Here is a 15,648-nt window from a genome sequence, read left to right on the forward strand (position 1 = left end):
GGACAGACAGACTGACTGAGAAACACTGAGGACAGACTGACTGAGGACAGACTGAGAAACACTGAGGACAGACTGACTGAGGACAGACTGAGAACACTGAGGACAGACTGGTTGAGAACAGACTGACTGAGGACAGGCTGAGGACAGACTGACTGAGGACAGACTGAGAAACACTGAGGACAGACAGACTGAGAACGGACTGGCTGAGGACAGACAGGCTGAGGACAGACTGACTGAGGACAGACAGACTGGCTGAGGACAGACTGGCTGAGGACAGACTGACTGAGGACAGACAGACTGGCTGAGGACAGACTGGCTGAGGACAGACAGACTGACTGAGAAACACTGAGGACAGACTGACTGAGGACAGACTGAGAAACACTGAGGACAGACTGACTGAGGACAGACTGAGAAACACTGAGGACAGACTGGTTGAGAACAGACTGACTGAGGACAGGCTGAGGACAGACTGACTGAGGACAGACTGAGAAACACTGAGGACAGCCTGACTGAGGACAGACAGGCTGAGGACAGACAGACTGGCTGAGGACAGACAGACTGAGGACAGACAGACTGACTTGTTCGTTTCTTGTATCTTGACTCTCATTTTGTCTGGAGTTTGTCTTTGAACATTAAGTCGCTGTTAGATATGAAATATTAACTCTGCCAGAATATGTTTTTCACTTGATAAGAGGTATTTGTAATTATTAAACAAGTATACTTTTTATTGTTTTGAACTTTTAAAAATTCTTTGGAAAATAAACATTTAATAGAGGCAATAATTTTCTGCTCCACAATTAGAAAACACTTTGATGTTTCACATGTTGCTCATGTTGTTTGTTGTCAATACAATAAACAGTTTTAGGTTAAGGTTAGGGTTAGGGTTAGGTGACTCCAGTGACTCTGGGGGCGGAGTCAGTGAATTTACTCTGCAGCGCTGCAGCCGCTGTAGGAATTCAGAGTTAAGAAGTCAAGAATTATTGATTTAACACTGGATTTTAACTCCTAACAATTTACACCTCGGCATTCCATAACAGGATGTGAGTATTGGAGTAAAATGAACTAAATCTAACAGCAGAATATTGAACCCTGTGGAATCCGCTGCAGTTTTTCCAGCCTGGTCCTCCAGACTCGCCTCCCAGCTGCTGGTCCTGATTCAGCTGAACCATGCAGGATGGGCGAAAGATGTTCATGTGAAAAAAGAATCAATATATTGCCTTTAAAATATAATTGCATTTTAGTTTGATAGTCCACTTCCATTTATCAGCAAGATAATTTGCCATAACTGCTAAATATTCGTAAATAAGCTAAATATTTTGCTCCAAATGAAATACTGAATTTGTTAACTACATATTTAGGATGCTTGCTAAATATTTAGCTCGGGCCTGACCTACCAACTAAATACATATATTCAGGCTAAATTTATAAACTAACTATTGAGCTTCTGAATAAAATATTTACTTGAAACTGTGACATTAATAAATGTGACGAATGTGTTGAAGAAATGAGTCCTGTTCATTTTTTTAGCTGTAGCATTAGTGGTAGCATTAGCTGTAGCATTAGCTGTAGCATTAGCTGTAGAATTAGTTGTAGCATTAGCTGTAGCATTAGCTGTAGAATTAGTTGTAGCATTAGCTGTAGAATTAGTTGTAGCATTAGCTGTAGCATTAGTTGTAGCATTAGCTGTAGCATTAGCTGTAGAATTAGTTGTAGCATTAGCTGTAGCATTAGTTGTAGCATTAGCTGTAGCATTAGCTGTAGAATTAGTTGTAGCATTAGCTGTAGCATTAGCTGCCAGGTTTCTGCTCTGTCTGCATGCAGCCTCTATGTTGCTGTGAAGTCAAAACCAGTGACTGTTGCCCCCTGCTGGTGGAGGGAATACTGGGTTTCTTTGGGAGTCTTTGAACTAGTGAGAATAATAATAAACTAGATAGGATCAAATGAAATATGTGGATGATTGAATTGAAATGATTTTTGGATTGGACTTCTGCCCTAAAGAAGCGGAGCGAGGGTCCGCTTGATTGATCTGGAGCAGATAGAGGCTGACGTATATCGGGGGGTGTAAATACCGATGCAGTCTAGCGTACAGAGACGGGGGACCGCCTGAGAAGGGGGAGCAGTGCCAACTCCTCCTCCTCATGGTGAGTCAGCTCTGATGCAGATCAGAACCAGAACCAGGTCCTGCTTTAACCCCATGGAGGACTGATGAAGGAGGACCTGAGTGGGGTGAGGGGTTGGAAGGGTGAAAGACGAAGACGCTCGCTCTTGTCAGCTGCTGTGAGCAGAGAAAACAGGATAACATGGACCTGCAATGAAACTGCTTCCTGTTTCTGGGGCTGCAGAGCCTGGTTGGGTGTGATATGAGCAGATCCAGGACAATAAAGACAGAAGATACAACAGATTCAGACTCAGTCAGTGTCTTTTCCTCTGCTGCTTGGTAGAAAGTCACCTGGACCGACTGAGTCACTCGTCACACTTGCTGGGTGAACTGCGAGAAATTTGATGCCAAAGAAGTTCTAACAGACATTCTTTGCGGTTCTCTGTGAGCAGAACTGTCCGATCTGGATCCCTGGTGAATAAATCTAAAGACTCAGGTGAAAATGAAACGTTTCTTTTATCTTTTGCTCTAAAACTTGTCTACTGTCTGTCAACGAGCTGGTAGAGACTGAAACTGACCCTCACTGTCTCCCAGTTCCTCCCATGATGACAACAAGATGCTCACAGTCTGCTGACTCATCAGAAAACTTCCCCTAAAGTTTTTTTAGGAACCTCATCGTTGTCCGTCTGCTGACAAAGGAACAATGGCCGCCGCAGAGCAGAGCTTCAGAGGGAAAGTTGTGCTGAGGTCGCGGGGTCACCTCAGGGGGCAGGGGGCCTGATTTCATTATCTGAACTCCAGATAAACTCTCATGACAAAAGGAAGTCCCCAGATTGACTTCTTCACCTTTTAGGCCACATTTGATTTCTTGGGGAGACATTGGTTGGTGTTAGCAAGTAAACACAATTAAACTGATCAAAATGAAATTGACTTTAGACATTTAAGTGAAGAGATTTTACAAAAAAAAATGTTTATTTCATGAGAAACTTTAGATTCTTCTGCTTTTTGAAGAATGAGAGGAAGACCAGTTTCACCATCGATCAGATAGCTATTCCTGCAATTCTTAAGCTTTATCGCATGAAAATGTATGAAGTTTTTTATATTGTTGGAAGGGTGAATAATTTGTGACAACAGAGTGTGCCAAACTTAATAAAGTCTGAAAATTTTATAAAGTGGTTTGCATGATGTGCAGATGATTCTCAGAACATTAAAAATAGATTTTTCTATTGTCAAGTTTGTCAGCAACCAGGAAATTCAGAGGATTTAAATGATGGAAACATTTCAGAGCAGCAGAACAGAGAGAAACAGAAAACAGCAACTTAACCGGAGTTCTACATCACCCAGCTCTGTTACTGGGTGGTGTCGAACCGGGTGGTGTAGAACCGGGTGATGTAGAACCGGGTGGTGTAGAACCGGGTGGTGTAGAGCCGGGTGGTATAGAACCGGGTGGTGTAGAACCGGGTGATGTAGAACCGGGAGGTATAGAACCGGGTGGTGTAGAACTGGGTGGTATAGAACCGGGTGGTATAGAACCGGGTGGTGTAGAACTGGGTGGTGTAGAGCCGGGTGATGTAGAACCGGGTGGTGTAGAACCGGGTGGTGTAGAACTGGGTGGTGTAGAACCGGGTGGTGTAGAACCGGGTGGTGTAGAACTGGGTGGTGTAGAGCCGGGTGGTGTAGAACCGGGTGGTGTAGAACCGGGTGGTGTAGAACTGGGTGGTGTAGAACCGGGTGGTGTAGAACCGGGTGGTGTAGAACTGGGTGGTGTAGAGCCGGGTGGTGTAGAACCGGGTGGTGTAGAACCGGGTGGTGTAGAACTGGGTGGTGTAGAACCGGGTGGTGTAGAACCGGGTGGTGTAGAACTGGGTGGTGTAGAGCCGGGTGGTGTAGAACCGGGTGGTGTAGAACCGGGTGGTGTAGAACTGGGTGGTGTAGAACCGGGTGGTGTAGAACCGGGTGGTGTAGAACCGGGTGGTGTTGGACCGGGTGGTGTAGAACTGGGTGGTGTAGAACGGGTGGTGTAGAACCGGGTGGTGTAGAACTGGCTGGTGTAGAACCGGGTGGTGTAGAACCGGGCGGTGTAGAACCGGGTGGTGTAGAACCGGGTGGTGTAGAACCGGGTGGTGTAGAACCGGGTGGTGTAGAACCGGGTGGTGTAGAACCGGGTGATGTAGAACCGGGTGGTGTAGAACTGGGTGGTATAGAACCGGGTGGTGTAGAACCGGGTGGTGTAGAACCGGGTGGTGTAGAACCGGGTGGTGTAGAGCCGGGTGGTGTAGAGCCAGGTGATGTACAGCCAGGTGGTGTAGAACCGGGTGGTGTAGAACCAGGTGGTGTAGAGCCGGGGATTGTAGAGCCGGGTGGTGTAGAACAAGGTGGTGTAGAACCGGCGGTGTCTCTATCCTCCTGGTTCTAGTCAGAACTCCAGCAGTAGCGTTCTGGTCCGTTGGTTTGTCAGGGTTAACATCAAAAAGGTTCAAATGCAGTGAAAATGCATCTCATCTCTCAGTCTAGAACAGTTTTTTTTTTAGGGCTCGTGACTTGGAAGCTATTGAAGAAAAGATATTACTGTTTAAGATTACAATTATTAAAAATATTGAGTATGACTACAAATTCACTAGAGAACAATGCGTCTCTTGTAACAGCATGAATTTGTGTCAGTTGGCCACAAGGCAAGAAATCTATTTTTATTTGTTTCTTAGTGTTTGGTTGTGAAATTTGTTGACTGTCCCTAAGAGAACCTCCAGCGTAGAAGAGGGAGCGGTGGAGAATGGCTGGACGAAATTAGCGTTCATAAATTGGATCAACCTCGAGCTAGGCGCCGCTCGCTCTGCGGATATCGGAATATTCAACATCCAACTGGAAAACAACTTTGCTGCGGTTGTTTTAACAGCACAAACGGAGCACTAACGAAGTAACTCTGGTTTGTTTTGGAGCAAAATGGAGGGATATCATCTGCCAAAATGATAACTTTTAATATCTCCAAAATGAACGCTGCACAAACGAAAATTTTAACGGCACACACCTGCACAAACGGAGGGTTAGGGAAAACTCCGAATATTTGCTGGATTTTTTGACGTGGGCGGGGCGTCAGCTTCACTCAGACGTTTCTCTGATCTGAGGCTTTAGAAATGTTCTGCAGCTGGTGGAAGGCCCACTTTGGAACCGGCTTTATGTGGCTCTGGAGGGTCAGGCAGAGGTCAGCCTGATCTCTGGTCTCCAGGTGGAAGAATTGAAGATGACTCTGGATCTATAGCTCTAGATCTATAAGTCTAGATTGTTCTGTAATTTCAGTTTGTGTTCAGCTGCAGAAGGTTTTGGCTCATTTCTCAGTGATGGACGGTTCTCTCGTTGGGTTGAACGGAGGACGCCAGAGGAACTTTTCTGAGTTTGTTGCTGCAGAGATGCATCTTGCAGAAACTGCATAGATGTACATCGAGCAGAATATGAGCTGCCGGACGGTGTGTTGGGAAGACAAGGCCTGTCCTGTAGCTGCTAGGTGGGCGGGGCTCCTGGCTCTGACGTCTGGTTGGACGGGACTCATCAGAGCTGAAGGGAGCTGAGTTGCTGCCAGGCGACACAATTTATAGTGTCATCATATTTAACGTGTCAAGTAACTAAATGCTCACGACTTATAATGGCAAAGTTTTGCACAGACTCCTCTCCAACAAGGGACACCACCATAAACTAGAGGGCCTCTGTGATTGAAGCGAGAGACAGAATGCAGCATGTGGTTGTCTTTAACTGACCCCCTCTTCCGGCACCGGGCCAGAACCGGCTCGTTAGGGTCACTGGTTCTGGACCCGTGTGGGCTCAGCCATCCATGAGGACAGGTGGTCCCAGTAAAACCTGGGGAAGTCCACAGAAAACCAGTGTGTAACCGATGGGAAGGGAACCTCCACATGGCTGGGTGAACATCCGATCCAAACCATCAGGATCAGAATCATCAGAGTGGATCTGCGTAGCATTAATAAGATTCACTGTGACGGTGTTCAGGATCTCAGTTTGTTCACTTTCATTCATTCAAAGTTTGGTTTCCAGATGTTTCTGGGTTCCACTGGTTGCACCAGAACCTTATGCAATCAGAACTACGGTTCCTGACTTCATTTTCATCAGTGGCTTCCCTGACTCTAGCATTCTCCCATTAAAACCAGTCTGGGTCACTGAGCTGCTGGACTCCACCAGTGGGTGGCAGCGTTTGCTATGTCTGAGCTAAGCTAGCAGGTTTCGTTCATTAACTGTTTTAGCCAAAAAACGTTGCATGTTTTTGCAGAACTGAGGAAGTTATTTTGAATTTAGCAGTTTTCATCAATAATTTCTAATGCCATACTTCACAATGAAACACGGTGCAGAACCATGCAGCCAGTGCCATGCTTCACAGTTGGTACAATTCAAGTTGGTCAACTGATCTTTCAATGTTATCTGAAGGCCTTTACAGGAGAAACACGTCCAGTTTTACAAGATGCTTCAGTCAATTGAGGCTCATTCATTCCAGAAGAATCTGAGTTATGAAATAGTTCAAGTTCAGTTTCTCATAAACTAGTAAAAACTGAGGAACATTTTGACATCTGTCGATTTGTAGCTTTGGAGCGATTAGCTCAGAAGGGGAACCAGTTCAGGGTAGAGGAAGAACTGCTCTGAGGAGCTGAGGGTCGGGTTGAACTCAGAACTTCAGAACCTCAAAAACCCAGAGAGCCACCTGGATAGAAAGTGGGGTTTGGGTTTCTGTCAACACTGAGACAGCTGACCTCCAGCTGAAACTGGAATATGTCCTCAGCTTCTTCTGCCTCTCCCTCCATCACAACCTTCCTCATCTTCCTCCTCCTCTTCTTTCTGACCGATGACTTCGTCCAAATCCTCGTCCTTCCTTTGTCAGAAACGTAACACGGTGATGCTCTCTGGCTTAATGTGCTAAATACTAGCTAACTGACAGTAATCGGATTACTGATTATTCCTTGAAAGAGTCATTTAGTTTGGGGTTAGTAACCCTATTACTGATTACTTGGTTTGGAAAGTAACTGAGTTCCATTAAAATAACATTTTTAGTTACTTTCAGCAGCTGCTGACAACAACGCTTTGTTACCTGTGAAAATCACATCGATCTTTGCCAAAACTTAATTGTAAATTATTGCACAAAAGTAACACCAACAATGTCTCCACCGATCAGGTTGAACTGAAGGGGAGATTGTTTAATGGTTACAACAGTGCAAAAAAAATAAAATAATAATAACTAGTCATTTTTGCCTGTTTTTTCCTAACCCTGTCTGGGGAACTTTAAGTAGGCCCCCCTCCATGCCCCAGCCTCCAGGTTCTGGGTTACGGCCCTGTGTCTGCGGTTTGGAGGACCAGAGGTCAGAGGTCAACTGGCATTCACACCTCACTAACCGGACCTGACTTTGTCTAGACAGATGGACTGGAGTTTGCACTCCAAAAAAACAAAAACAATGAGCCTGGAAGAAGTGCACCAGTGATTTATTCTCCAAAACATGAAAAATCAAAAGTCCTGTTTTATGAATTTTTTAACGATCACAGGAGATCCCTCATCAAACTGGAGGAAAAGCAAATCAACAGACTGCGTGTATTCTAAGCACTCGTCCAAGACAAGTGCATCAGTAAGGAAGACAGAAAAATGTCAAACAAGCCATATTGTGACTTTATTGGTTGTTTTTGTTCGCCTGCATGACTGGCTGTCAGAAACCCGAGTGCAGGCGGCGTGGGGGCAGCAGACCTCACTTATCCGTCCCTCAGAGTCTGCCAAGTGAGCAGAGTGAGCAGCAGCAGTTGGTGAGCCGCTCAACAACCCAATGTGTGTCTGTGTGCATGTGCTGGCAAGGAAGGCAGCCGGCCGACCAGCATACGGATCGCATCCAGCGAAAGATAGGAAGGAAAAGTGGGACAAGCAAAGCCTGGAAATCTTCAAAACGAGAGGGCCTCTTTTCATGTGTTTGCATTCCTTTCAGTGTTGGTGAAAGAGGCTGCTGGGCGCTGATGGAGGAGAGGAACACTTGAACTGAACGAGGTGCTAAGAAAAACACACACCGGGTCTCATAACAAAAGTCCTGCTAGTGTGAGACAAGAGAGGGCAGAAAGTAGATGAAGCTGAAGAGAGGAAGAGGCTTTATCTGGAAAAGTCAAATAGTCCAAAGAAGAAAGAGAAGACCTGACCCAGTTACTGAATGAAAAGCTTCATTAACCTCTGAGACCAGCTGGCATCACCTGCAGGATTCACCCTGTCACCAGCAAGTTTAGTGGATTCTGTCTCTGTCCTGATTGGTTGATTTTCACAAGTACAGATCAAGAGTCAGAGGCTCTTCCTATGTTTCTGTTTCCTTTATTGAGACCTTTTCAGATATATTTTCATTTAGACGCACCAGCTGGACAGTTTGTCCTGGTCAGTGAACGGCTGATCTAAACAGCAGTAAAACAGAAACTATGATTATTGCTGCCAGTCAGTTACATCAACCTTCTGCCCTTTAGTGAAATCAAAGGTAAAAAATCCAGACATCACATTTGATTCATCATCAGGCTTCTGGTTCTGCTCTGCATCCCCTGAACCAGGATGCAGGTTTATTCGTATATTGTTCACAATATAGAGCACTTGTAAGACAGTTAATAATGAAGTTCTGAATGTAGAACTTCATTATTAGTTTTGTACTAAGAGCTGCAGGAAAACAAGTCCCAACCTTGAACATGTAACCAAATAACTTCATTCAGTGGAAGTTCACAAGCATTTAGAAAAAACATAGCAATATACAGCATATCATAAAAGTGAGTACACTTCACAGTCTGCAGATATTTAAGTTTATCTTTTCATGGCACAACACTGACAGAAAGACACTTTGAAACAATAAAAAGTTGTCTGTGTGCAGCTTATATTGCAGCGTACATTTATTCATTCCTCAAAATAACTCTATATACACCCATGAATGGCTAAACCACCAGAAACAAAAGTGAGTACACCCATGAGTGAAAGTTCCTTAATGGTCAATATTTTGCTTGGCCACCATTATTCACCAAAACTACCCAAACACTCCTGGGCCTGGAGTCACCGGAGCTTCACGGGTTGCCACTGAATGGTTTTCCTCTGTTTTCCCAAAGATGTTCTATTGGGTTTAGGTCTGCAGACATATTTGCTCAGTCCGTCACCTTTACCCTCAGTCTCTTCACTAGAGCAGTGGTCGTCTCAGAAGCGCGTTTGGCGTCGTTATCATGCTGGAACGTTGCCCTGTCATCCAGTTTCCAGAGGGTCAGGCTCTGCTTCTGTAGTTCATGGTACAGATTGGAGGTCATGACATGTAACTCTCCATCAACTGCTGCAGTTCTGCAGCCCCAGATCATGACATTCCCACCACCGTGCTGCATCTCTGTAGGCATCACACACTTATCTTTGTTCTCCTCACCTGCCAGCTGCCACACAAGCTGGAGACCCTCTGAACCAAACTAATAGATCTTGGTCTCTTCAGACCACCGGACCTGCTGCCAGTCATCCATATCCTTTGCTGACATGCTGACAGCAAACCGCTTGCAGGCTTTCCTGTGTGCAGACTTCAGGAGAGGCTTCCTTTTGGGGTGACAGCCATCAGACCAATCTGATGACATGTGCACCGTATGGTCTGAGCACTGACCATACGGCTGACCCCTGACCTCTTCAATCTCTGCAGCAAAGCTGACAGAACTCCTGTATCTATCTTTCAAAGACAGCATCTGCATGTGACGCTGCACTGAGCTTCTTTGGATGACCAACGTGACCAAAAATGCTGGATGAACTTGGCCACTGTGCTGCAGCTCAGTTTCGGGGTGTTAGCAATCCTCCTGCAGCCTTGGTCATCTTCATGACAATAAAAGTCAACAATTTGACTTTTAAGATCCTCAGAGAGTCCTTCGCCATGAGGTGCCATGTTGGACCTTCAGTGACCAGATCAAAAATTTGATTGATTGACTTGTCAGCTTGTAACTACATATTCTGCTGCTCCGGGTCTTTGTTCTCAGACTCTGAATCTCCTGGTTGTTCCACCATGAACAATCCACAGAAATCAGATGGACAACTGGTGGAGCAACGAGTAGAAGACCATCAAATACTGAGAGGACAGCAAGCTAAGCTTTTTTGGACCCTTATTTTTTACACATCTTCCAAATTTAAAAATTATGGATCGGTCAGCTGCTCTCTCAATGCAATTGATCAAATTTTCCCGAGGAGAAGATTGGGCAGAGGAGAGCCCTCCTGTCCCGCGGGGACACATCTGGTGGAATACATACTGGATTTATTTGGATTCATGGTAATAGGATTTTTGTTTGGAGTTGGCAGATACCTGGCATATTGACAAAAACTCAGACTGACATGCTGTGGGGCTGAGGTGCAAGTTGAATGTGACTCTTGCTGAGCCTCGCAGTCCAGCTTAGGACCCAAAAGTCACTAGAAGGATGGAATCAACCTTGGAGAAGTTGCGAGTTTCGGTTCAGTGGAACGGCCACACTTAATTGAATGATTGGGATGAATTGAGTTGTATCAGTCGGACTTTAGGTGAGACTGAAATTTAAAATCTACCCAATCTAAAACACTCTGTAACTGAACTGGCTTTCCTCTCTGAGCTTTGGAAGGGCTGCATATTTCAAATCTCCTGGAGACATGTGAAAATAACACTCCTTCCCTCACTCCTTCCTGTTATCCAGGTGACTGTGAGCTGGATAACAGGAAGGACTTGCTCCTAGATAACACCATCATATCAGAATAGTACAGGGAGACTGAGCTACATGAATCATGGCCATGTAAACACAAACACTCATAATGTCACCGCCTTTCACTCATGTCTTTGTTTTGTCTGAATGTTGCTATGTTCTTACTTTCCTAGTGTGTCCTTTCCTCTTTTTATATCAACTGGAAAATGCTCACTATTATCCCAGAAAGAAATTAGAATAAACTTAGAATATAGAGACTCACTATTTAGACCAATCTTATACTTTTTAAATTATTATGCAGAGAGATTCCTATTCTTTCAACCCAGAAAAGGAATTAGAACAAACTTTGAATCCAAAATAACTACGTCCTAAACATTTAGTTTTTATTTTAATCCTTTGATGTCGGCTCTTCCTCTCATTGTGAAGCAGAATTCACCAAGCGTTGGATTGTTCACCCATTTATAGGGAACGTGAGCTGGGTTTAGACCGTGGTGAGACAGGTTAGCTTTACCCGACTGATAATATGTTGTTGCAATAGTAATCCTGTTCATTTAGGATTACTCTGCTAATCCTGCTAAATGTTTTGCAGAGCAGAAATTGTGGAGTACTTACTCACTACTTTTACAAATTTAGAACAAACTTATCTAGCAGCCCAGATGAGTATCTAGTTTCTATACTTTCGATCAACATTATTAGATCATTTTTCTTTTTTTGCTCTTTCTTTTGGTTTGTATTTTGTTTGTTTTTCCTTCTCATTAATGTAAAACACTTTGAACTGCCTTGTTGCTGAAAATGTGCTGGAGAAATAAAATCACCTTACCTTACGTACCTTACCTAAGCTAGCTGGCCGCGGAGGTAGCGCCGTTAGCTTTGTCCAGATTCAGGATCCGCGTCCTTCGAAGGCTGAGTCCATCACAGCCAAGCAGCGAAAGCTGTTCCTCCTACTCTGCCCACCATTTCCCAAGATGCATTGCTGGTCGAAGAGGAAATATTTGTTCTTGTAACAATGGTGGATGAAGCGGGAAATGGAGAGTATTTTTAAACGAATTTTCAATTTGAAATTGAAAGTTAGACTTTGCTAGGTGACGGCACATGTTTCATGTGCATCATTCTGGATCCTCGGTTCCTCCCCCTGCTGCTGACCTGACAGGTGGAGCTCAGTTCATGATCAATGCTGAGGGTTGAAAGCCGGCAACCTTTCACCTCTAGACCAAGTGGGCTGACTGTGGAGGAAGAACCAAATTAAATAAACCTGGAAGAATTGAAAATGTTTGATCGAGATTTAAATAGTGAAAACTTTGACATTTAGCAGCATACCTTCTGGCTCCTGGAGTCGTCGTTCTACAGTCGGAACACCGACTGTAGAACACCATGAACCTTGTTGGTGTCTCAGAGAAACAGGCCCGATCCGGCTGTCTGCGGCCTGCGGTCATGTGACTGTGGGTGGGATCAAGAGGCGCTCATCCCGTTGGGCCACCCTGCCGACCAGCAAACACAAGAAGGAGCGCACCCTTGTTGTTGGGTCACCTTTGGCCGACGCCATCTGTCTGTTCGCTTTCTGACAGCTGGACCCGCCCATCAGAGTCCCTGTCCTCGCGTCCGGTCTGCAGGGACACCAAATTAAGGGCGGGTGAACTTCAGAACATTTTTCTAAGCTAATTTAAGGTCTACTTTCCAGTTTCCCTGAATTTAACAAAAAAACAATCCAATTCCTTCTGGTGATGACCCACAAAGCTTCATCAGAACCTGGCCCCTGTTTCAGAGACCCAACCGGACAGCAGCACATGTAGCAGCGTGCAGGGAACTGCCAGATGTTCCTGAGACCCCAAGGGTGCGCTCTGATAGCCAGGCTGAGGACTCACCTTCACCCAGACGAGGCGGCTTGCTGCTGGATGCTCCAGGCAGGAGGGAAAAGAAAAGCTGCTGGTCGCCCACCTCTAATCGGCTTACCCTGGCACCCTGACAGGTGACCGGCGCCGCAACGGTAGACACGGCTCTCGCTGGAGGACGACATGTTGGAAATCCACAGGAAGCCAAAGCAGCTCTTCACATATTTAGGCTCGGCAGATCACTGAGCGATCAACTGCTGAAGGATCAACTCAGGATGCTGATCTGGACTTTCAGCAACAAATTCAATTCAGCTGAAAATGCCTCAAACAGACTTATGACACAACTGACACGCTTGGTTCTGGTTCTGATGCAGAGCAGAACCAGAAGGTGTGGAAGGTTGATACAGCAGCAGATCTTTAATGTCTTGTGTTGCTGAGCCGTTCAATGATTTATAAACTAATAGTTTTTAAAGTCTCTGAGGTGCAGGAAGCCAGTGAGGGACTGTAGAACCGGGTCCATGTGCTCCATCCTCCTGGTTCTGGTCAGGATTGATTTGTTGGACACATCTGTGGAGCCACTGCTGCAGGAATCAATGTCACTGAAGATAAACCAGTTTCTAGATGATAAACCGGTCCTCTAGATGCTCTTCAGGTGACAGAAGGCCGACTTTATGACCGTCTTAATGTTGCTCTGAAGGGTCAGGTCTACGTCATAATGTGGAGCTGTGTATCATCTGGAACCAGTTGAGTTCTGGACTAGAGAGTCTGACCCAGTTTTCCAGTTGGTTCAGTAACACGTAATGAGCAACATTAAAGTCCAACAGAACCAGAACCAGCACTGTGGTTCTTCCATCATCCGTGTTTATCTGGATGTCATTAAACTCTTGGACTAGGCCGGTATCAGTGCTGCAGTAACCATGGGAACTGGACTGAAAGCAGCTGTTTGACAGATTTTCCAGTGACATTGTTGACGACCGGAGGTTGGAGATGAGCTGAGATTCATCCAGACTGATTCTACCAGTTTGATGCCAGTTTGATACCTGCTGTGCCCAACCCCTCATGAGCATGGTTAGGGTTGGGGTTTGGGGTTCGGGTTGGGGTTTGGGTTTTGGGGTTGGGGTTAGGGTTGGGGTTGGGGATGGGGGTTGGGGTTGGGGGTTGAGGTTCGGGTTGGGGTTTGGAACAAAGGAATGAGCCTGTCCTCCACTGAAGACAGGGGGTGCACGCTCCTTCCTTCCCCACGTTCCACTGAATCGTGGTTCGGCAGGGGGACGCTCCCTGCATCTCCTCCCATACCGGACCACCTGCCAGTCATCCCCTGGTCACATGATTTGTGTTTTATGTTTTTATCTTTTTAAAGACCGTAGCCCACTAGGCTTTATTACTTAAACAATAAAATATGAAATATATGTATTATGTTTTTATATAATATGTTTATGTATTATTATCTACTAGGTTGTTATTGTGTTTTTGAAAGATTTTGTCTTTTTTAAATTTTTTTAGTGATTTATTTGTTTTATGAATTTTTTTATTCTTTTTATATTTTTTTAGAAGGATAAAATAAAAATGAAAAAATGAAATAAGAAAAGAAAATGAATCCAAAAAATAATTGTTAGAAAAATTTTTTGTTTGTATTTTTTTAATTTGATGAACTAACGTGTGCCAAAAGCGACGTTTCGACCTCAGTAGGTCTTCTTCAGGCAAGGCACACTAAATAAGGCTCGGTCCAAATGTTGTGGCTCCTGTGGCTACTCAGCAATGAGTGGAGCAATGAGCACTGCTCTCCTATATATAATCTCCTCCTCCTGGAGGCTCCTCCCCCTACGTTGGTCTTCGTTGTCTTTCCTTTTTCTGTTTCTCTCTTATAAATTTCCATTTTTAAACTGTTTTTAGTATAAATCAATCAATCAATCAAATTTTATTTGTATAGCACATTTCAGCTACAAGGCATTTCAAAGTGCTTTACATCATAAACACAAAACACAAAAGCATGCAACATAGAATAAAATACCAATTAAGATTTTAACTCAACCAAAAAGATGAATTTAAATGATTTCCTATATTTAAAAAAAATAAAGAAATAATGAAAAAAGTAAACAAAGAAATAAGAAAATGAGAAAAAGAAGTTAGAGAAAAAGGATGGAAAAAGAGGTTGGGGTTAGAAAAGAGTTTAGGGGTTAAAGGTCAAAGGGTCAAGGGGTTAGGTTTAGGGAAAGGTCAAGGGGTTAGGATGAGGGAAAAGACAAAGGTTAAAGTTCAAGTAAAGATGGAAAAAAGAGGTTAGGTTTGGGGAAAGGTAAAAGGTTAAAGTTAAGATAAAGGTGGAAAAAAGAAAAAAGAGAGAAGAGAGAGGTGTGGTTAGGTTTAGGGAAAGGTTAAGGGGTTAGGATCAGGAGAAGGTCAAAGGTTAAAGTTAAGGTAAAGTGGAAAAAAGAGGTTAGGTTTAGGAAAATATAAAGGTTAAAGGGTTAGGATTAGGAAAAGGTCAAAGGTTAAGATTAGGAAAAGAGAAAGGTAGGGTTAAAAAATAAGAAATTTTAGAAAATTTTGGTGTTAACCTCCAATTATTTACATTTTTTTATTTTTTGTTTAATCCATACGGACTCTTTGTGTTTAATTTATAAATCCATCTCCTTTCCCATTTTTTTCTTTCCATGTCTGTCCATAATATATTACTCTGAAGTCCTGAAATTGTTAAAGAGTTCCAACTATGATTAATAAAATGTTGAACCAATTCCGTCTCTGTCTCTTTTTTTCTCATAATGTTATATTTATGTTGCCAAATCTGTGTTGCCAAAGTATTTTTTGTTTCCCCAACATATTGTTTTCCACATTTTGAGCAAATAATAATGTATATGCAATTTCTTGATTGGGGATCAAAACTTTGATTTACTCTAAATATTTCCCCATTTGTTTGATTTTTTACAAAATTTGTATTTTTAAATATGTTTTGTAATAATTTTTCTCTTTTTTTCATGAATTTCTTGAAGCTTTGCTCTTACTAAAATGTCTTTTAAATTCCTACTTCTTCTATATGCAGAAATA

The 15,648-nt window shown here is 43.8% G+C and overlaps 1 protein-coding gene across 1 annotated transcript in view; it reads left to right on the forward strand.

The window, feature by feature from the left end:
- The window catches only part of LOC129374587 (zinc finger protein GLI2-like), a 60,112-nt gene that overhangs the window by 3,150 nt on the left and 41,314 nt on the right, over positions 1-15,648 (forward strand).

Source organism: Poeciliopsis prolifica, unplaced genomic scaffold (assembly GCF_027474105.1).
Source record: "Poeciliopsis prolifica strain line A6 unplaced genomic scaffold, Auburn_PproV2 SCAFFOLD036, whole genome shotgun sequence".
NCBI lineage: Eukaryota > Metazoa > Chordata > Actinopteri > Cyprinodontiformes > Poeciliidae > Poeciliopsis > Poeciliopsis prolifica.